This window comes from Leucopleurus acutus, assembly GCF_964270905.1.
Source record: "Leucopleurus acutus genome assembly, chromosome: 6".
Taxonomy (NCBI): Eukaryota; Metazoa; Chordata; class Mammalia; order Artiodactyla; family Delphinidae; genus Leucopleurus; species Leucopleurus acutus.
In genome coordinates, this window is record NC_139149.1 from 115,879,358 (window position 1) to 115,901,266 (window position 21,909).

Consider the following 21,909-nt stretch of genomic DNA (forward strand, 5'->3'; position numbering starts at 1 on the left):
TTGCACAAACTTCCTCATCCGGAGGAAGCTAGAACACAATTTTTAAATTCATTTCATAGAATAAAACTTTTCCTGTGGCTATTGGGAATTTGTTGCTGGCTTTCTTCATCCCTGTAACCCAGCGTTTCTCAGCCTCACACCGCTGACGTCCGGGCCACATCACTCCTGGGTGCTGGGTGTCTGTCCTGAGCATCGCAGGATGTAGAGCAGCATCCCTAGATATTAAAGGAAAGAGTATCAAAGAATTTGTGGACATATTTTTTAAACCATCATACTATGTATTTGCTGAAAATTTCTCTTAATATTGTCAGCTTTATCTTTAAACTTTTTTTTTTTTTTTTTTTTTTTTTTTGCGGTACGCGGGCCTCTCACTGCTGTGGCCTCTCCCGTCGCGGAGCACAGGCTCTGGACACGCAGGCTCAGCGGCCATGGCTCACGGGCCCAGCCACTCTGCGGCATGTGGGATCCTCCCGGACAGGGGTGCGAACCCGTGTCCCCTGCATCGGCAGGCGGACTCTCAATCACCGCGCCACCAGGGAAGCCCTTTAAACATTTTTTATGTAACAAAGCACGCTTTCATTTTGCTCTTCCCAGAAGACTGAAATCAATATTCATCATGAAGTTCACACCACACCTCCTCCCAGTCTCTTTTTTCTTTACTTTTTCAGTCATAGCACTAGCTTCTACATGTCCACTCGATTCTGCATCAGTAGCATGTCTTTGTTTTAAATCTAAGTGTGTCCATGCTTATTTTAGAATTAGAAAAATAATTTAAGTATAATTAAAACCAACAGGGACTTCCCTGGTGGTCCAGTGGTTAAGACTCTGCCCTTCCACTGCAGGGCACGCGGGTTCGATCCCTCTTCAGGGAACTAAGATCCCACATGCTACATGGTGTGGCCGAAAAATAAAAAAATAATTTAAAAAACCCTAAGCGTTTCAAGTTACTCACCAAATATGATTTAATATGTATGAATGTAACTTATGCTCTCTGCATGAAATAGTCAGATAAACACACTGAAATATTATAGGAGCACCTAGGAAAAAATCATTCGCACAGAATCAATCTCTTGACACCAAGCAGATGGGCTCATGTGTAATAATAGAAACGACCCCCGTGCCTGAGATGCACACTACAGCGTAACAGTAAGATCTTACCTGATGCAACAGTGAAAGTGAAATGTAGTCCTACAGAAACAGTAAGTCAAAGAGGAGGGCTTAGGAGTTCCACTTAGGCCACATCAAGCTTGCAAAGCTAGTGAAACATAAGAACAGTTGCGCCGTAGAGCAGTGAGGTGCTTTCCCGACCATCCTATTTAAAATTGCCAGCCCTCAACAATTCCCGTTCCCTTTTCTGATTCATTTCTCTCAAATTATCACTGTCTACCACACAAGAGATTTTGTTTTATTTACCATCTCTCATCCTCCACTGGAAGGCATCCTGCATCCCTCCAGGATGGCAGAGAACTGAGTGTGGAACTTGCGGAAGAGACCCAGGTTGGAGATGTAGATTTGGGAGTCATCAGCAAAGAGGGGATTTTCTAGTCTTGGGACTAGACTTGCCTAGGGAGAAAGCGTAAATAATTAGAGGGCACAGGAAGAGCCAAAAACAACCTGACAGGGGTTGGGTGAAGGAGGAGGGCCCAGCAAAGGGCATTGAGGAGCATCAGGAAGGGTTACTTAATGAGAGGTTACAAAATAAACAGAGTATAGAAATACAAACTCCCGTTCAGCTTACAAAGCCAGGCCTCCTGATACAGACTGAATTCCTTGTCCCTCTCCCACTCCCCAGCCCCAGCTGCATGATTCTCTTCCCCAGATTCTTACCGCTACAAAGGCAGCATCAGTCGTGCCACCAGCCTAGTCTGAAGCCCACGTGTTATTTTTGACCCCTTCCTCTCCCTCACCCACCTCCACTCTGATCTCAAGCACACAGATCTATCAATTCTACTTACTAAAGACCTCACAATTCCATCCGTTTCCCCATCACCATAGCTATTCCTCTGGACCAGGCCATTATCATTGGCAAACTACCCTTGCCTGGCCTTCTCTGTTCAGTGCTCTTCACATCTCCCATCTATTAGAGTAAAATTTTTTAAAATCTGATTATGTCACTACCTCCCCTACATCTACAATCATATTTAATCTTTGCAATAATCCATTGAGGTGGGCACTCTTACTGCCTCCATTTTATAAATAAGGTAACAGGCACAGAAAAATCAGGCAACTTGCTTAAAGGGACACAACTATGAAATGAAGGGCCCTGGATAGAACTAGCAATAGGATTCCAGCCCGCCCCTGTAACCATTCTGCTCTGCTGGGAGGTCAAGGTCTTGTTCAGCACCAGAGGTTCAATGCTTAGAACAGTGTCTGCCGCACAGCACTCACGAAATGGTAGCCCATGTTGCTTCTTCATTATTCTGACTACTACTATTACTGTAAGTCCAGTGTTTCCCAACTATAACCACTAATTCCTAGGAATGTTAGTAAAGAGAATTCTATAAATAAATATTCTTCGGTAACACTCAGTTATAACATTCAATGGGTTTTCTTGTTGAGGAATATTTACTTGTGAATGTCACTGGGATTCCTTAAGAGGGAAATGGACTAGGTACAATTTCCCAAACTGTTTGATCATGGAACCTGGTTTTTTTTTTTTTTTTTTCAGAGCCTTCTGGGACCAGGACTCTGCAGAGCACAATTTAGGAATCACTGTTGTAGCCACAGGGTCAGGCACAAGTGTGTGGGTTCCTAGCCTGAGTCCCCTGCTCCCAAGTCGGCCTCCAGATGCAGCCCAGCATCCCACGATGCTCTTCAATATCTCGACACTTCACAGTCCAGAGAGAAAGATTCCGTTCTTCCTCTACAGAAGGCCCTGGAAGTTGCAAATTTGGGTGTTTAAGGCTCATCTCTGCTTGGGAGGACCAACCTCGAGGGTCTTCATGTGTTCTTCAGGTGTAACGTGTTCACCACGTTACAAGCCCATCAGCAAAACCATAGCTTAATTCACTGAACCACTCACTCCTCACTTTTTTCTTCATCAAAATTTCCTTGTTCCACCATTCCTGTTTCTTTCAGAGGCCTAGAGGCCAGTTATCCAAATTGACGAAAACAGATGATTTTCCCAACTTTCAAAAGGAGAGTAACATTGGAAATTGCCTGGCGGTCCAGTGGTTAAGACTACACACTTCCACTGCAGGGGGCCTGGGTTAAATCACTGGTTGGGGAACTAACAAGACTGATTCTAAACCTTTCATAAATGAAAATATGCTTCTTGTTATGTTACTAACTTTGATCACAGCCTTCATAATGTTTTTGACCAAACTCATTATGAGAGTTTGAGAATGTTTATGAGAATGGGGGCAGAACAGAGAATACAGACAATTTTCATGGTCTACTACCTGCTACAGCTCAATCTTAATACAGATGAAAAATGATAAATAAAATTTAAAAGTCAGATTCTACAACACAGTAAAAGACTAATTCAGCAGAATAATGTCAAGTTTGTAGCCTCCAAAGTGAGGTTCTGTGAGAAGTAGGGTTATAGGGAATTTCTATTTTCTTCTTTACATTTTCCTGAATTTTCTACGTTAAATACATGTGACTTTAATAATGTTAAAATATTTAAAAGATACAAAAAAAGGAAATGTTAAAATAATCAAATCATAAAAGGCACGTAAAGGGGTTAGCAGATGTAAGCTCTTGTATATACAGTGGATAAACAACAAGGTCCTACTGTATTGCACAGAGAACTATATTCAATATCCTATGATAAACCATAAGAATATTATATGCATAGTTGAGTCACTTTGCTGTACAGCAGAAACTAACGCAATATTGTAAATCAACTCTACTTCAAAAAAATAAGAAAAGTAACCACTGTCCTGACTTAAAAAAAAAAAAAACAAGTAAAAACTACTGTGTAAATACCATTATTCTGAACCTGAAATGGGGTTAAAATCACTGCATTAAATCACAAAGAGATGGACAGATTTCATAAAAACGTCACACTTCACATCCAAACTATGTAAGACCCAAATCAATTATGTAAGAGCTGCCTGGCAGCAAACGCAGTGCTTCAGACTACACACACAGACACCAGAAACTACCAGAAGCAAGGACCCCACTGCCCCAGGGCTAGTGGGGAGTATCTGGAGATGGCATCAAAAAACTAAGATTTTAATGCAACCTGAAACGATTTTAAACATGATTTAAGCAAAGGTCAAAATCCATGCAAAAAATTCATGATGAAAAAAATGAACATTTTTAAAGACAGGATAACAGTCCCTTGGGGAACCATATTAGAGCCTGAGGCAGAAGGAAAAATTAGGAGTGTTTTGGGGGCTATTTTGTCCATCTTAGATTTTTCATTACTTTTAATTGCCTTCAACGACTGCATTAAAATATCACTTATCTTGATTATCGAGATTTTTGACGCCCCCTTAAATTCTGCGCCCAAGGCAAGTAAATGCCTCATTCTCTCACCCTAGCCCCGGCCCTGCTAATGATATTGTAAAAGACTGCCCGAGGGAGGACACGCTGTGTTAGACACGAAGAAGGGACACGTGTCGGTGGGGACAGCTGTCCTAGGGCCGGCTGTCCGGACACTGTGGGCGCGGGACCTGGCGGGCGCCGGGCCCAAACCAGGGGCCAGCTGGGCCCCTGCCGGCGGTGGCGGGGAGCGCCGCCCAACTTTTTTCCTCCAGTGTCTTTGCACAGCCACGCCGTCCAGACGGGTCGAAGGTCACAGGTCGCGGGCTGCAGAGCACTTAAGGCCTCTCTGGGCGTTGCTGCGAGATGAGCCCGCGGGCCAGACCTCTCCCCGCTCCCCCGCCCCCCGCCCACGGGAAATGCAAAATCCCAGCGGGCGACTCCGTTCCCGCCTTCGGGCCCGCATGCCGGGCCAATCACAGAGCCGCCCCTGTGCGCGCCGGCCAATGGAAGCGCCTCGCCAGGCAGTGGGCGGGCCGCGGACGACCGTTACCCGGCGGGACCCGCGGCTGCACGAGGAGCGCCACTCCCTCTCAGGCTGCGGCCGAAACGGGATGCCACACGCACGGCTGCGGCGACAGCGCGGGTCCGAGGTACAACGAGCGGGGAGTCGGGCTGGCGGGGCCGGCGGCTGTGGTCAGGCTAGGGCGGAGGCCGGGAGTGTGGGGGACGGGGCAGCGAAGCCCAGTGGCGCCGAGGGCCGCGCGGCGTTAAGGAGGCCAACGAGGCCTCCTCCAGCGGGTCCTGGAAGGGGAAGCGGGCAGGGTCCGGGGGCGCCGCCGTGGTCCGCAGGGTTTGCGCGTTCGTCGGGGGGCCTTGGAGTTCCAGAATCCCCCAATGTGGTACCTTTGCATTCGGTTCCAAGCGGGTCCCCCAGCCTCGCTTCGCGGGCACCGAGGCGGACTTGCGCGCCTGAAGTTCTTTTCGAGCTGCGTTGTGGGACCTGACGTTTATTTCTCCGGGGAAAGGTGGGAATTCACTCACGCGTGTATCGTTGCGACAAATACGAATGGGGCCTGTGCAGCGGGCGCGGGGTACGGCAGCAACCAGCCACGGTCCGGAGCGGGAAACGGACGCTGGACATTAGTTAATTACCCTGCTATGTGGGACGGACGGCAGAAGGGTGGGATGTTTTCCAAACTGGTGGACGTTCCTGATGTTGTGTGGAGGGCCAGGAAGGTTTCCCTAAAAAACGGATATTGGGGGTAGGTCTGAAGGTTGAGCAGGAATTGCAGGTGGTTGGGGGGGCCGGGGTGCGGCAGGCGGAGGTGCGGCACGTGGCCCAACCTGTGTGAGGAAGCACAGTGGCCGGTGCATCTGGAACCCTCGAAGTGCCAAGGTTTCTGCAGAGCCCAGGCCCTTGGTTGGTGGTGATGGTGGGGGGTGTGTCTTGCAGACGGTACTAAAGCTTTAATCGTTATCCAAAGAACAGTGATAGTCTGTTGCTTAGTTTTAAGCAGTGGGATGAACTGACCAGATCTGCATTCTGGAAAGATTATTCTGGCCGGGTAGGGGGTTATTGCCTGGATCCATGTTAACAGTAAGCGGTCTCTTGACCAAGATGCGTCAGGGGTTAAAACTGACAAGACCCGGTAGGGTTGAGGGAGGTGTCAGAGGGAGGAGAGCAGCTCCTGGTTTGGTTCCGGGATTGAAAACACAGGAGAGAATAGTTTGATGAGTGAGAGCTGGGAGAGCAGAATAAAAAGGGGTATATGCCTGGGAGCGGAATTGCTGGATCACATGGTCGTTCTGTTTTTTTTTTGTTGTTTTTTTTTTTTGAGGAACTGCCAGATTGTTTTCCAGAATGGCTGTGCCGTTTTACATTCCCACCAGCACTGTAAGAGGGTTCCAATTTCTCCATTTCCTTGACAGTACTTACTCTCTATTTTAATAGTCATCCTGGTGGGTGTAAAGTGGTATCTCACTGTGGTTTTGATTTGCATTTACCTAATACGTTGAGCATCTTTTCATATGTTTATTGGCCATTTGTATATTCTCTTTGGAAAAGTGTTTATTCAGATCCTTTGATCATTTTAAAAATTGTGTTGTCTTTTTGTTGGACTTGTAAGACTTCTTTGGATATGCTGGGTGATAGACCCTTATCAGATATATGATTTGCAAGTATTTTTCTTATACTAAAATTTTTCCTTTTGTCAAAGTTATTGAACTTGGGTGTCTTCATATTTAAGAATGAAGCTTGCAAAACATTGAAGGTAGATTTGAATGCAGAATCAGATGTGAATGAGGCTGCAGCTTGTAAAGGCATATAGTAAAGAGATTTGCAAAATATATGTTTTTCTCGCTAATTTTTTGGAAAATATATGTTTTTAAAATTGAAAGTGTTACTTATATTAAGTAATGTGTTTATGAATAAATTTAAAATTTTTGTTTTACTTTCTAATATAAGTATTAATAGATATTACCAATGTACACAGATACTCCTTGGGGTTTTCAGTACTTTTTAAGAATGTGAAGAGTACCAGAGTCCAAAAAGTAAGAAAACCCCTTATCTATTTTAATGTTAGTTATTTTGATAAACTAGCTTTCTTTATACCCAGTCTTTATTTTAAACATTTACCTGGCATTCCTATAGTAGGATCTTTACTGACTTAAATAAAATCTCTTAAGCCAGGAGTTACAAAAATGCAGTTTTTTTTTAATTTATTTTTATTTAATTAATTAATTAATTTTTATTTTTGAGTCTTCATTGCTGTGCGCGGGCTTTCTCTAGTTGCAGCAAGTGGGGGCTACTCTTCATTGTGGTGCGCGGGCCTCTCATCGCGGTGGCCTCGTTGCAGAGCACGAGCTCTAGGCGCGTGGGCTTCAGTAGTTGCAGCACGAGGGCTCAGTAGCTGTGGCTTGTGGGCTCTAGAGCGCAGGCTCAGTAGTTGTAGCACATGGGCTTAGTTGCTCCGCAGCATGTGGGATCTTACCGGACCAGGGATCAAACCTGTGTCCTCTGCATTGGCAGGCAGATTCTTAACCACTGCACCATCAGGGAAGTCCAAACTTGCAGTTTTTAAATGTAGTATAGAAATCCATAAATCCTTTAAATTATATGTGTATGTATGTGCATTTTCTCAGACTTTTATCAAATCTTCAGAAAGTCCATAACCCCAAACGTTAACAACTGCTAGCCAGTTTTATCGCAGTAAAAAAATAAATAAATAAAAGGCTGTTAAGCTCTTGATATTGGGCCAGATCTTTTCAGCTACCCGCTAAAAAGAATTTCTGAAACATTAGTTGAAAGTTGAATATTTCCAGTCCAGATAATTCCTAAGCTTTACATCTGTATATCTATTTCAAATTGTTATAGGCCCTTGAACTTACTATGTATAAAAATGAACTCATCATCACCACTGTTCCCTACCCAAAATCAAAATAATATAAAGAACAGAAAAGTATTCTTCCTCCTAGTTTCCTAGCTCAATGAGTGTACCATCAACAATAATGAGTTCACTTTTATACATAAGTCTAGTTATCCTGTCCCTTCTTCTTACCCTTCTCTTACCTTGGGGCCATCCCATATTTGTCCCTTGGGTTGAGGTGCTCTGTTCACTTCCCTGCTCCTTAGTCTAGCCAGCCGCTACGTGATCTCCATGATTTAGCTTAGATAGATGTCACTTTCTTTATAGGCTTTCCCTTACCTTTGTCAATACAAGCATGCTATATTATTTCCTACTTAATTATCTGTGAAATCCAAAATTTTAGTTTTTAATTGCTTTTTAAATACAACTCTCAGTTTTAAAAACTCCAAATGCATTTTGTGTGTGACACTATATCCTTTATATAAAAATCTAATACTAAATTGATATGATAATCCGTATTACAGCTAACGCCTCCTTGCTCTTCTTTCCGATCTCAGGTTAAAGGTTAAAGGACACTTTCTCATGAAGGCCTTAGATTAGGTTAGGTCTTTTTATGTTTCCCTAAATCTTCAGGTTATAGAAATTTCCTATTATTTCTGGCCTCCAAATTAGGCTGTGGAATCTGTATTCTTAAAGAGTGCCCCAAGTGATTCATATGTCAGGCAACTTTGAGAAAAGGTACTCTACAATAAGATTTATGTGCTCCATTCCCATCCTCCCACATGACTTTTGGGAATTGCTTATTTATTGTGTGCTTATCATTAACTGTTAGGGCAAGAACTCATGTCTTCAGCACTTAGCATATGACTTAACAAATAAGGATTCAGTCATTATTGAATAGTGTATTAAAGAATGATTCTGTAGAGAAGGGTGTTTATTCCTGAAACTAGAATGTAATTTCTTGGTAATAGGGTAGTTATGTGGTTAACAATCATTAGAAACTGCCAGTTTTCCAAGATAGGTGGTCTTAACAATTTGTATTCACTTGAGCAATGTGTGAGTGTCAGTTTGTTCACATCCTCACAATATTAGGTATTACCAGGTTTTGTTTTTTTTTTCCATTCTAGTGAGTGTGAAGTGGTATCTTGGTGGTTTGAATTTGCATTTCTCTGTTGATTAATGATGTTGAGCACTTGCTTATACACTTAAGTGCAATTCATATGCTTTGTGTTATGCACATGTGAAGTAAGTGTCCAACTACTTTGTCCACTTTTTTTTATTAGATTGTCTTTTTTTAAAAGGTTCTATTTATGCAAGTTCTTTACATAATCTATGTAAGAGTTCTCTGTTGGATATATAAATTGTGAATAGTTTCTTCCAGTCTTTGGCTTGTCTTTTCACTTTTCAGTAGTGAGCAGAAGTTTTTAAATTTTGCTGAAGTTCCAGCCATAAAAAGGTACGAAACTGGGTCATTTGTAGAGACGTGGATGGATCTAGAGACTGTCAGACAGAGTGAAGTAAGTCAGAAAGAGAAAAACAAATATCATATATTAACACATATATGTGGAACCTAGAAAAATGGTACAGATGAACCGGTTTGCCTGGCAGAAGTAGAGACACAGATGTAGAGAACAAGCATATGGACACCAAGGGGGGAAGGTGGCGGGGGGTGGGTGGTGGTGGTGGGATGAATTGGGAGGTTGGGATTGACATATATACATGAATATAAAATAGATAACTAATAAGAACCTGCTGTATAAAAATATAAATAAAACAAAATTCAAAAAAAAATTTTTGCTGAAGTTCAAATTAACAACTTTTTTATTAACACCTTTTGTGTTCTAAGAAATCTTTGCCTACCCTAACGTCATGAATATGTTCTCTTGTGTTTTCTTTGACAAACTTTATAGGTTTGGTTTTCACCTTCAGAAGTATGAGCCATCTCACTTTTGTTATTGGGTATAATGTGAGGTAGGGATCCCAGTATTTTTTTCCCCTTGCAGAAATCTAATTGTGCCAGTACCATTTATAGGATATGCCTTAGAACTTCCTTTACACATTGAATTGAATTAATCCCTTTCTTAAAAGTCAAGTGGCTCTCTTTCTTGCCTCTCATAATATGTTCTTTAATCTATTAGTTTAACATACTACATTGCCAATACTGTAGCTTTGTAAATCTTGAAATATGTGTCATCCAAATTGCTTCTTCTGGATTGTTTTGGCTATTCTAGGTTCATTGCATTTCCATGTAAGTTTGCAATCAACTTGTCAACTGCTACCAAAAAATCTTGCGATTTTGAGTGAAATTGTGTTGAATCTATAGTTCAATTTGTAGAGAACAGATCTTAACAATACTGAGTCTCGATCTGACAATATGGTATATCTCTCCATTTATTTAGTTCCTCCTTAATTTCTCTCATCATTGTTTTGTAGTTTTCAATATAAAAGTCTTGTATATCTTTCATTACATTTAACCACCAACTGTTTCATGTTTTTTTATGCTTTTGTAAGTGGTACTGTTTTTAAATTTTCATTTTCCAATTGTTTCTTGCTGGAATATAGAAGTGCATTTGTGTTTTGTACATTGACTTTGTATTCTTCAATCTTGCTAAATTTACCTATTAGTTCTAGTAGTTTCTTTGAATATCCCTTTGGTTTTTCCCTGTATGTTATCATATGGTCTGTGAATAAAGACAGTTTTACCTCTTTTTTTCCAATATGTATGCTTCTTATTTCTTTATTGCACTGGCTAGGACCTCTAGTACGTCAGATATAAGTGGTGAGAGAATAACTGTGTTGTTTTTGACAGAAGTTACTGAATTTTTCACCATCAGGTATGATGTTAGCTTTAGGGTTAATTGGGGCCTTTTTTTTTTTTTTTTGCGGTATGCGGGCCTCTCACTGTTGTGGCCTCTCCCGTTGCAGAGCACAGGCTCCGGTCGCGCAGGCTCAGCGGCCATGGCTCACGGGCCCAGCCACTCCGCGGCATGTGGGATCTTCCTGGATCAGGGCGCGAACCCATATCCCCTGCATCGGCAGGCGGGCTCTCAACCACTGCGCCACCAGGGAAGCCCAGGGCTTTTTTGTATGTAGATACCTGTTATTAGATTGAGAAAGATCTTTACTGTTTTTGGTTTGCTGAGAGCTTTTTACCATGAATTGGTTCTAAGGGTTTTGGTTTTTTGTTTTTTACTTTTTTAAAATATTTATTTAGTTAGTTAGTTAGTTTGTTTTGCCTGTGTTGGGTCTTAGTTGCAGGATCTTTGTTGCGGCATGAGGGATCTTTCATTACGGTGTGCGTGCTCTTCATTGTGGTGTGCGGGCTTCTCTCTAGTTGTGGCACATGGGCTCCAGAGCGTGTGGGCTCAGTAGTTTGCGGCATGCAGGCTCTCTAATTGAGGCCTGCGGGCTCAGTAGTTGTGGCCTGTGGACTTACTTGCCCTGCAGCATGTGGGCTCTTAGTTCCCCGACCAGGGATCAAACCGGTGTCCCCTGCTTTGGAAGGTGGATTCTTTACCACTGGACCACTGGGGAAGTCCCTGGTTCTATGTTTTAATAAATGTTATCAAATTCTTTTTCTGTATCTATTGAGATGATCATGTGATTTTTCTCCTTTATTCTCTTACTGTGGTGAATAACATAAGTTGATTTTCAAATGTTAAACCAACCTTGTATTCCTGGGATAAACTTCATTTGATTAGAATGCATTATTCTTTTTATGTGTTGCTGGATTTGTTTTGTAAAAAATTACTTCAGGATGTATGAGTCTTTCTACATAAAAAGTATTGGTCTCTTTATTTTTTACTTGCAGTGTCCTCAGATTTTGGTATCAAGATATTACTGGACCTATAAAACGTTGGGAAGTTGTCCCTCATCCATATTTCTCTAGTGGACTTTGGTTAGGATTGAATTCTGACTCTATTTCTGCCTCAGTTGATTGGTAGACTTCATCAGTGAAACCATCTACATCTGGAGTTTTCTGTGAGGAAAAAGTTTTAATTACAGTTTTAATTTCTTAAGAGATATGGGACTATTCAGATTGTTTATTTCTTCTTGCATCCAGGTTGTATTTTCATGGAAGTATGTTCAGGTTGTAGAGTTTATCAGATCATGTTGTTCATTATATCCCCTATTATCATTTTAAAATTTGTAGGTTCTGTAGTGATGTCCCCTTTATCATGCATGATATTGGTAATTTGTGTTTTCTCATTTTCTTAGATAAGTTTTGTGAAGGGTTTATACATTTTATTAATCTCTTTAAAAAACTTCGGATGTGTTTTTTATAATTATTTTTTTATTTACCTCTCTTTTATTATTTCCATCCTACTTTCTTAGGGTTTAATTTTGTCTAACTTTTCTAGTTTCTTAAGGTAGATCATTAATTTTAAACCTTTTTTTCTAATATAAGCACTTAACGCTGTACATTACTCTGTAAGCACTTTAGCTGCATCTCAGAAATTTTGATGTATTTTCATAATCATTTAGTTCAAATTATTTTCTAACTTCCATTGTTGATATATTCATTTCTCCATGAATTATTTACAAGTGTTGTTTAATTTTCAAATATTTGGGAAGTTATTGTCCTTTTTGTTATTCTTAATTGTACTATAGTCAGAAAACATACTCTCAAGCATAATGAGGTTTCTGGCCATGATGAAGTAATAGACTGGTTTTACCATGTTGCCATAAAACAACTTGAAAACTAGGCCACGTGTGTGAAACAACTGTTTTCAGACGGATAATGGACAGCACAGGACTGTGATTTCTGAAAGAAAGGAAACCTGCAACATGAGCCCTGGGGTAGCCTGACTTCCTGCCCAGAAGAACACTGCAGACCGTGGAACAAGGAGCTTGAGATTCCAAGCAAAGCAGTGGTCGCCTTTTCAAGGGCCGGGGAAGGTGGATGTCCCAGTTCAAGCAAATTCACCTTTATTTCACCTCTTTGCTCCATTCAGGCCCTCAACCTATTGGGTGATGCCCACTTGCACTGGTGAGGGTGATCTTCTCTACTCAGTTTACCAATTCAAATGCTAATCTCTTCCAATAACACTCTCACAGGCATACCCAGAAATAATTTTTTTACCAGCTATCTGGGCATCCCTTAGCCCATTCAAGTTGACACATTAAATTAACGATCACAAGTTCACCCCTTGTTAACTTGGCACCCATACGCATCTCCTTAAACCATGCTTAATCTCCAAATAAAGACAATTACAAGATCATAATTTCACCTAATATGATACAGCTATCATGCATACAACTGAAAATGTGCTAATCCCTTGGCCTCAGAAGTGGAGGTGAAATTTTGAGTGATTTTACTCTTCTCCATAAATGCTGTTATGTAAAGTTGACAGAGCTTAAATACTGATACGGTCAATACATTTTATGTTACATAGTAAGGGAATAAGAGAGGAAAGGAAACAAAGGTATTTACTTAATAGATGTATATATACATATATATATTCATAACAGAATAAGGAAGAGATACTCATTACAATTACAGTCCTCATTTCTGCAGCCTGTCACGTAGTTGTAGCAGGTACTTATAACTGCATTCTTCTACTACTACCTGTTGTGTATTCTTTTTACCTGGGGGATGACCCAAACCTTCATTCCTGAAGTGTCCGGGCCTTAGTGGTCCTGACTAGATTGGGTTGTTTTAGTTTTCCATTGACCATAATCACAGGGCATGGTAATACTAAGAGACTCCCTAAGGAATCTCCTGTATTCCGCAGATGTTCTTCCTTACCTCCATTGTGAGGTAGTCATCCAGTTTCCCCTCGGTAGTCAGGATGAGTCACCCTGGCCAACACTGTTACTCCCGTCTTTGCCTGTTGATTCAGAGGCGTGAGGAGCCCAAAGTGTCCAGGTGGCAGTCTGAACTTCTGATTCAGTGGAGTCGTGTCTCCTGGTGGAAGCATTCCTCTTGAGGCCAGCAGAGCATAATGTTGTGGAAACAGGAAACAAAAATTTTGCTAGTAGATTACTGGGGGTAATATTGAATGGTGCCACTCCCATTTCCAACCCCTTTATTCCTGGTTCTATGAATCCTGGGGCTGTCAGAGGAGCAGCACCATATATTGGATGCTGATTTAGAGTATATGCCACCTTCTGGAGAACCTTGCCCCAGCACTACAAGGTATTGTCACCTAGCTGGCACTGAAACTGAGCCTTCAAAGGGCCATCCACTGTGCTGTCAAGCCAGTTGCTTCAGGATAGTGGGGGACATGGTAAGACCAATGAATTCCTTGAGCGCGGGCTCACTGCCCCACTTCTTGCTGTGAAGTGAGTTCCTTCGTCAGAAACGTTACCGTGTGGAATACCATGGCAGTGGATAAAGCATTCTCAAAGTCGATGGATAGTGGTTTTGGCAGAAGCACTGTATGCAGGGGAGGCACATCTGTATCCAGAGTAAGCATCGATTCCAGTAAGGACAAAACACTGTTCTCTTCCATGGTGAAAATAGTCCAGTGTAATTAATCTGCCAACAGGTAGCTGGCTGGTCACCCTGGGGAACGGTGCCATACTGGGGGCTCAGTACTGGTCTCTGCTGCTGGCAGTTTGCCAGACTGGCCTTGGCGAGTGGAAGTCCGTGCTGCTGAGTGCGTGCAGGGTCTCCATCCTGGCCACCACAGTGCTGTTGCTCGTGAGCCCGCGGGGTGTTGACATGGTAGCTGGGGAAAGAGACGGACTGGCATCGACAAAATCGATTATCCTATCCATTGGATTATTAAAATCCTCTTCTGTTGAGGACACTCTCTGGTGAGCGTTCACATGGGACACAAATATTTTCACGTCTTTTGCCCATTCAGAGAGGTCTATCTACGTACCCAAATTTCTTCGTCACCAGTTTTCCAGTTATGTTCTTTCCAAGCTCCCGACCACCCAGCCAAACCAACGGGCCACAGTGGTTTGTTATATAATTTCATGTCTGGCCATTTCTTCTTCCAAGCAAAGTGAACAGCCAGGTGCACTGCCCAAAGTTCTGCCCACTGGAGAGTTTCTCTTCGCCAGTGTCCTTCAGGGATGCCCTTGAGGGGTGGGGGCTGGTAATGCTACAACTGCTTACTTTTAGGTAGTGCCTGCATATCACACCGAACCATCTGTAAACCAAGCCCAAGTCGTCTCCTCTGTCAGCTGATCATAGGGAACTCCCCATGAGTCCATAGGTGCAGCCTGGGAGAGAAAAGGCTGTGTAGCAGGAGTGGGGGCCATGGGCATTTGGGTCACTTCTTCATGTAACTTACTTGTGCCTTTAGGGCTGCTAGGGCCTGATCACATATGTATATGTACCAGATGCACTTGATGATGGAAAGTTGCTGTGCACACTGGGTGAGTCAGATAACACACAGTTCGTAACAGGCAGCTCAGGTCGCATGATAACTCAGTGGCCCTGGGTCATGTGTTCAGTCTCCACCAAGGCCCAGTAGCAGGCCAAGAGCTGTTTCTCAAAAGGAGAAGAGTTATCTTTGGATGATCTCTGCAGTCCCTCCAGGGATGTGGCATTGCTTTTATTTACCATTTTCCTAGGTAGAGGCAATTCTAATGGTTCCACTTGCCCTTTCCCACCATAATAGCCCTCACTCAACAGGTCAGAAAACCACTGCAGGGATTCTGCCAGCTGCTCAGTATGTCTTTCCCAATTATGCGTTCTGGAACTGAGAAAATAGCCACAATATGGGTTCAGGGACCCACTGGACGCACTGTGAGATGAACCTGAGCTAAAATTCCATTGATCACCTGACCTCCATAAGCCCCTACTCTGACTGGAAGGCCACAGTGATATTTTGGGTCTCCTAAAATCCGTGTCAGTTCAGAGCCAGTGTTCCTGAAAGGTGTGGTTATTTTCTTTTTTTCTTTTTTTTAAGTAAAACGAAAATTTATTTCTTGGATAGGGAAAGGCTTTAGAGATAAGTAGTTTAATGCTGATATGGTAAGTCTGTTCCACAGAGTCCTCAGAGATCCAGCGCCTTCTGTGTGATTGCTCATTCACATGTAGCTCCATTACCAAGGTTACCTGCTGGCTCAGGATAGCTGCTCCAGGTCCAGCCATCATGTCCATATTCATTTTCCATCACACAGTACTCTTGAATTTCTCCAGCAGGCCAAGACTGTATCTATCTTGAGGCATTTTCACATCTCTCTTCTGCCTAAAATGTTAAGCTACTAGTGTTGGAGGGTCTCCCGCAGAGGTGGGGGGTGGCTGTGGCTCACCACGGGGACAAGACACCGGCAGCAGAAGCTGTGGGAAGCACTCTCTGGCATGAGCCCTCCCGGAGTCCCCTGATTATTTTCTTTTCCCCAATGTACAATTACCCCAGTAAAAGGCTTTAGGGACCATTTAGGGAAGAACATTTTTAGTAGTGTATTTGAGGTTCTTCCTGAAGAAGAAACCCAGCCTCCCCTTCATTCAAGGGCTTCTAGGTCTGTACACTGACACAAGTCTGGGAATTGATTGAGGGGCCGTCACTCTGTTTTTATGACGCAGGTTAGAGTTTTGTTCACTTGACCTAGAACTTTTTTGCTTATACAGATGAATTAAGAATTTAGTAGGCTTGATAGGAATTGTTATAGGATAAATCTTTGATGGCCTGTTCAATTTTTTCTATTGTTGATTCTGTTTAGCTTTTTCTGTAAGTTGTTTCTTTTTTTAATAAATTTATTTATTTATTTTTGGCTGCATTGGGTCTTTGTTGCTGTGTGCGGGCTTTCTCTAGCTGTGGTGAGCGGGGGCTACTCTTTCATTGCGGTGCGCAGGCTTCTCATTGCAGTGACTTGTCTTGTTGCAGAGCACAGGCGTAGGTGCACAGGCTCTAGAGCGCAGTCTCGGTAGTTGTGGCGCATGGGATTAGTTGTTCTGCAGCATGTGGGATCTTCCCAGACCAGGACTCAAACCCGTGTCCCCTGCATTGGCAGGCAGGTTCTTAACCACTGCACCACCAGGGAAGCCCTCTGTAAGTTTTTTTTTAAACTATTTTCTTACAAAATTGGCTATTTTGGTTAAATTTGCAAATTAGCCGTCAAAGGTGTATATAGCAATTTCAGTTTTTAAAAGTACATTTTTATGTCTTGTTAAAATGCTTCATTTCTCATTGCTGGCTTTTGTTTCAGTACTGTCAGTGAGATTTGTCTGATATTACCTATTTAATTCATTTTTCAAAGAATAGCTCTTGGTTTTAGTTATCATTTTTACTGTTTTTAAATTGGTCACTTTTTCTTTTGTCTTAAATAATTCTATTCTCAACTTTTTGAAATAAAGACTTTAGTTCTTTTCTAGATTCTTGACTGCTTATTAAATCATTTATTATGAATAGTAAGAATCTAAAGCTATGACTTCTTTTGGCTATAACTTTGGGCAGGTCCCATATATTTTGGAAGTCCCGTGTTATCATTGTCGTTAATTTTTTTCACACTGTTAATATTAAGTGTCTAAATCAGGTTTCAAAGCTAGACAGTCTCCAAGGAGTGAGTTCTTCTGCTTTATAATGTCTTCTCATTGTAGAACAGGGAGAGTAAACTTGGGGATTTGTTCAGGATCATCGATTGAAATAGTTCATTGAGAATTAGAACAAAATCAGTTCTTTTTTTTTTTTCCCAAACTCATCAGGAACCTTTGTAATACCTGGTCACCAGAATCCCTTGACAAGTACTTCAACTTTTTAGGGGTGTAGACAGTGATGATAACTAGAGGCCAGAAGGCTCAAAATGATTTTGTGGGTTGGCTGGACATTTCTTCTGCTGGTCTTCTCTGGGGTCACTCATGTGTCCATTAGGGTGCCTTGGTTTTCTGACAGGTGACCAGCTTGGGCTTCCTCATGTAGCAGCTGGGTTTAAAGAACCATTGTCATTAACTTTTTAAAAACAGATTTATTGAAATATATCTCACTGATTTCAAATGTACAGTTCAGTGATTTTAGTCACTTTATCAAGTGGTGCAGCCATCACACCGTAAGTCAGTTTCAGAATGTTTTAATCCCTCTGATAAAGTCCCTTATGCCCATTTACAGTTAACCCTTGCTGTGCTCGCTTCAGCAGCGCATATGCTAAAATTGAAATGATACCATTAACCCCTCTTCCCATCCCCTGTCCCACAAAGCCACTAATCTACTTTCTGTCTCTATAAATTTGCTTTTTCTGTACATTTCACTTAAATGGAATCATACAAGATGTGATCTCTTGTCTGCCGTCTTTCATTCAGCATAATGTTTTTGAGATTAATCCACCAGTTTACATATATTAGTAGTTTGTTCCTTTCTGTTGCTGAAAGATATTTCATTGTAGGGACTTACCATGTCATTAGTTTTTAATAAGTCTACAATTTGTTTTGGAAACATTTTTGTACTGGATTTGACATAAATAGGGTCACATTGTAGCCTTTAGTACTCTGCTTTTTGGATTAAGACTTTTTGGGTAGCCTAACACGGTTTTTAAATGTTCCTTGGAAATTTTAGAAGAATATGTCTTGTCTGTTTAAATAATACAGTCTTTCATGTAGCTGTCCACGCCTTTAAAAAAGTTACTCACGGCTTCCCTGGTGGCACAGTGGTTAAGAATCTGCCTGCCGCTGCAAGGGACACGGGTTTGAGCCCTGGTCCGGGAAGATCCCACATGCCACGGAGCAACTAAGCCCGTGCGCCACAACTACTGAGGCTGTGCTCTGGAGCCCGCAAGTCACAACTACTGAGTGCGTGTGCCACAACTACTGAAGCCCACGCACCTGGAGCCCATGCTCCGCAACAAGAGAAGCCACTGCAATGAGAAGCCCGTGCACCACAATGAAGAGTAGCCCGCGCTCGCCCCAACTAGAGAAAGCCCACGCACTGCAATGAAGACCCAACACAGCCAAAGATAAATAAATAAAATTAATTTAAAAAAAAGTTATTCAAATGTCTTACAAGTTTTGTTTATTAGGCCTTTGATATTAGAATCTTTGACTATAATTACTACTTTGTCAGATTCTTGTTGTTCTAATAGTTTTTAAAATATAATACTGAGTATAATAACAGTTCAGTATTTATACTTCTTCTAGGATATACGTTCTTGAGTGATGCAGGCCACTGAAGTGGTTGAGACAGCTTCTGGTAAAGGCTACCACAGTAATGGAAACATCCAGAAAGGTGAGAAGCTAGTCCAGTTGGCTTTATTCTGGGTGGAAAGAGGTATTAAATGTAATTAGACTTGATAGTTCCCTCTCCAGTGTTGCTACATCTTAAGCCTTCCTACCAGTAAGGTAAGATTCAGCATGTTTTTATCTTGACAGATGACTCAGGTGATTTTTGGTAAATATGGGCAGCCTACATAGGATCTCTCAGGTAAATGGAAGATTTAGGAGAGAGAAGGTGAGCCAGAAGAGAGGGTTTCTGTCCAGGCAGGCTTTCAGGAACTACTGACAGGTACAGTTGCCTTCAGGGTAATAAGTAGAAAGTGGGCAGGTTGACCTCTGCTGCTGAAGTTGTGTATGTTTTTTCTTCACATGGATCTAAAATTTCTCTTTCTATCATAATGGTAGAAGAGAGAATAATCAACAAGGGCATAAAAAGCAAGCTGACTAACCTTTATATGCTTATGAATACATGTAGTTGTAACTATTAAGAGGACTTTAGAATGTGATAAAAATGCTATTTCAAGTCAGACGGGAAACTGGATTTTTCAGCAAATGGTATTAGGACAACTGACCATCCTTTTTGGAAAAAAATTAAGTTAGAGTCCTACCTCATGCTAGAGAGAAGCATTAATTCTACATCGTGTGAAGGGGCTAAATGTTACACACATACACCCACACGAAGAATTGGAAAGTTATAGAAGAATACTTTTATAATCATGTGGTAGGGAAGGCCAGGGAGACAACCCCAGAAGTCAGAGAAGAAAAGACTGATTCATTTAACTAAATAATCTTAAAGCCCGTGGCATGACAAAATATTATAAAAAGTTAAAAGATAGCCAATAGGGCTTCCCTGGTGGCGCAGTGGTTGAGAGTCCGCCTGCCGATGCAGGGGACGCAGGTTCGTGCCCCGGTCCTGGAGGAGCCACATGCCGCGGAGCGGCTGGGCCCATGAGCCATGGCTACTGAGCCTGCACGTCCGGAGCCTGTGCTTCGCAACGGGAGAGGCCACAATAGTGAGAGGCCCACGTACCACAAAAAAAAAAAAAAAAAAAAGATAGCCAGTAAACTGGGGGAAAGTCACTTATATTATAAATGTGAAAAACAAACACCTAGTATCCAGAATATATCATGAACTCCTATACAAATCTCTAAGAAAAACACAATCAGCACATGAATTTATAATTGCATCTGACCCTACTGTCCTTAGCTCCAACCCCACATTTATAACAGCTTATTAGACATTCACATCTGGGTGTTTTATCTCTAACCTTAAACTCCACTTGCCTGGAACTGAATTCATTATCTTCTCCCTCCACCTCCCTCCCCAGCCCCTTGCTTTTCCTCTTCATCTTCTAAATCTCCTCTTCCGTGAAGTCCCTATCTCTTTAGCACCAGATATTCCCACTCATCTGTAATACCAAGCTGTAACCCTTAGCATTATCCTAGAAAGATATTTAAGCAGGTGGTAGCTAACTGATGAGTCATGAAGTCAGCTTAGCTGATTGTGATCAGCTTTTTTTTTAATAAAATGAAATAGACTAGAAAATAGCAGAATACTTTGGACATAATTGGAGTAATTACTGTTTTGTAAAATTTTTGTTTCACTTATACAGACACATATATGCTAGATCTTGATATAAAACGTGTTTCTGATTGTGTTCTTAAAGAAAAAAACTATGTATTTGAAAGCCACTAATCTCTCTCTCCCTTATCTACCATTTCTAATTGATCACCAAGTCTTGTCAGTTGTGGAACTTTTATACTAGTCTCTTCTTTTCCAGTCCCATTTCTGTACTCTTGGTCTGTCTCCCTTCAGTCTCCCCCTTCAAGCCTTCATTCTTACTGTTGCCAGAGGTGTCTAAACTCAGTTGCATTCACATGACTACCCTTTTAAGAAGCTTTCAGTGGTCCTCCGTGTTAGGATAAGAACCAGACTCCTTAACACCTCATAAAAGGCCTCTTTCTGTTCACAGCTCCTTTCACTCCCTTAGAGCTATTTCACTCCAGGCAAGCTGGCTTATAATTTCCTGAAAATGCCATGTTTTTTCACCCAGCTAACTTTGTAGTGCTGTTTAATTTGCCTAAAATAACTATTTTGTTTCAAAACACTTTTTAAATGTACAGTTTTCTCTGACATCTACTTCTCCTTTCTTAAGCATTTACCTCCTAATCAGCAGCATGGTACAGCACCCATGTCTTCTTCGTTTTATTTCTACAGTGCCTAAGGTTGATATTAGGACACTAGGAGGCACCCAAAGATTACAAAGGGAGTGACTGCCTTCTAAATAGTAAATGCTTTGCCACTGAAAGAGTTCAAGAAGAATCTTAGCTCCTATCTTAGTCAGCTGGGGCTACTATAGCACAATACCATGGAGGTGGCTTAAAGAACAGATATTTGGTTTTTTTCCACAGTTCTGGAAGCTGCAAGTCCAAACGGGGCTGCCAGCATGGTCAGGTCTTGTAAGGGCTCTCTTCCTGGCTTGTAGATGGCCGCCTTCTTGCAGTGTCCTCACATGGTAGAGAGAAACAGAGAGCAAGCTCTGTGGTATCTCTTCTCTCATAAGTGCACTGATCCCATTTTGAGGGTGCCACCCTCATGACCTCATCTAGCCTTAATTACCTCCCAGAGGCCCTGTCTCCACATGGGGAGTTAGGGCTTCAACACATATGAATTTTGAGGGGGACACAGTTCAGTCCATAGCAGCAACTATTTAGGGATATTTGTTATGGATAATGTAAAACGTATATTCTTACATTGGAAGGAGCTTAGGCCAGATTACGTCTGAGGTCTTGTGTTTAAATTCTGTAATGTTTCTGCTAACATTTTATCCTTTTTTTTTAATCAGATGAGCCTTCTAATCGTCAAAAAGAAAATTTGTTATCTCCTGATGGTTGTAAAGAAGCCAAATTGACTTTTCTCGATTATGACTGGGATTCCTTGGCATTAGAAAAAAGAGCTAATGACAAAGAAATCAGCAATATTGACAAAATAGAGTTATTGGAGCC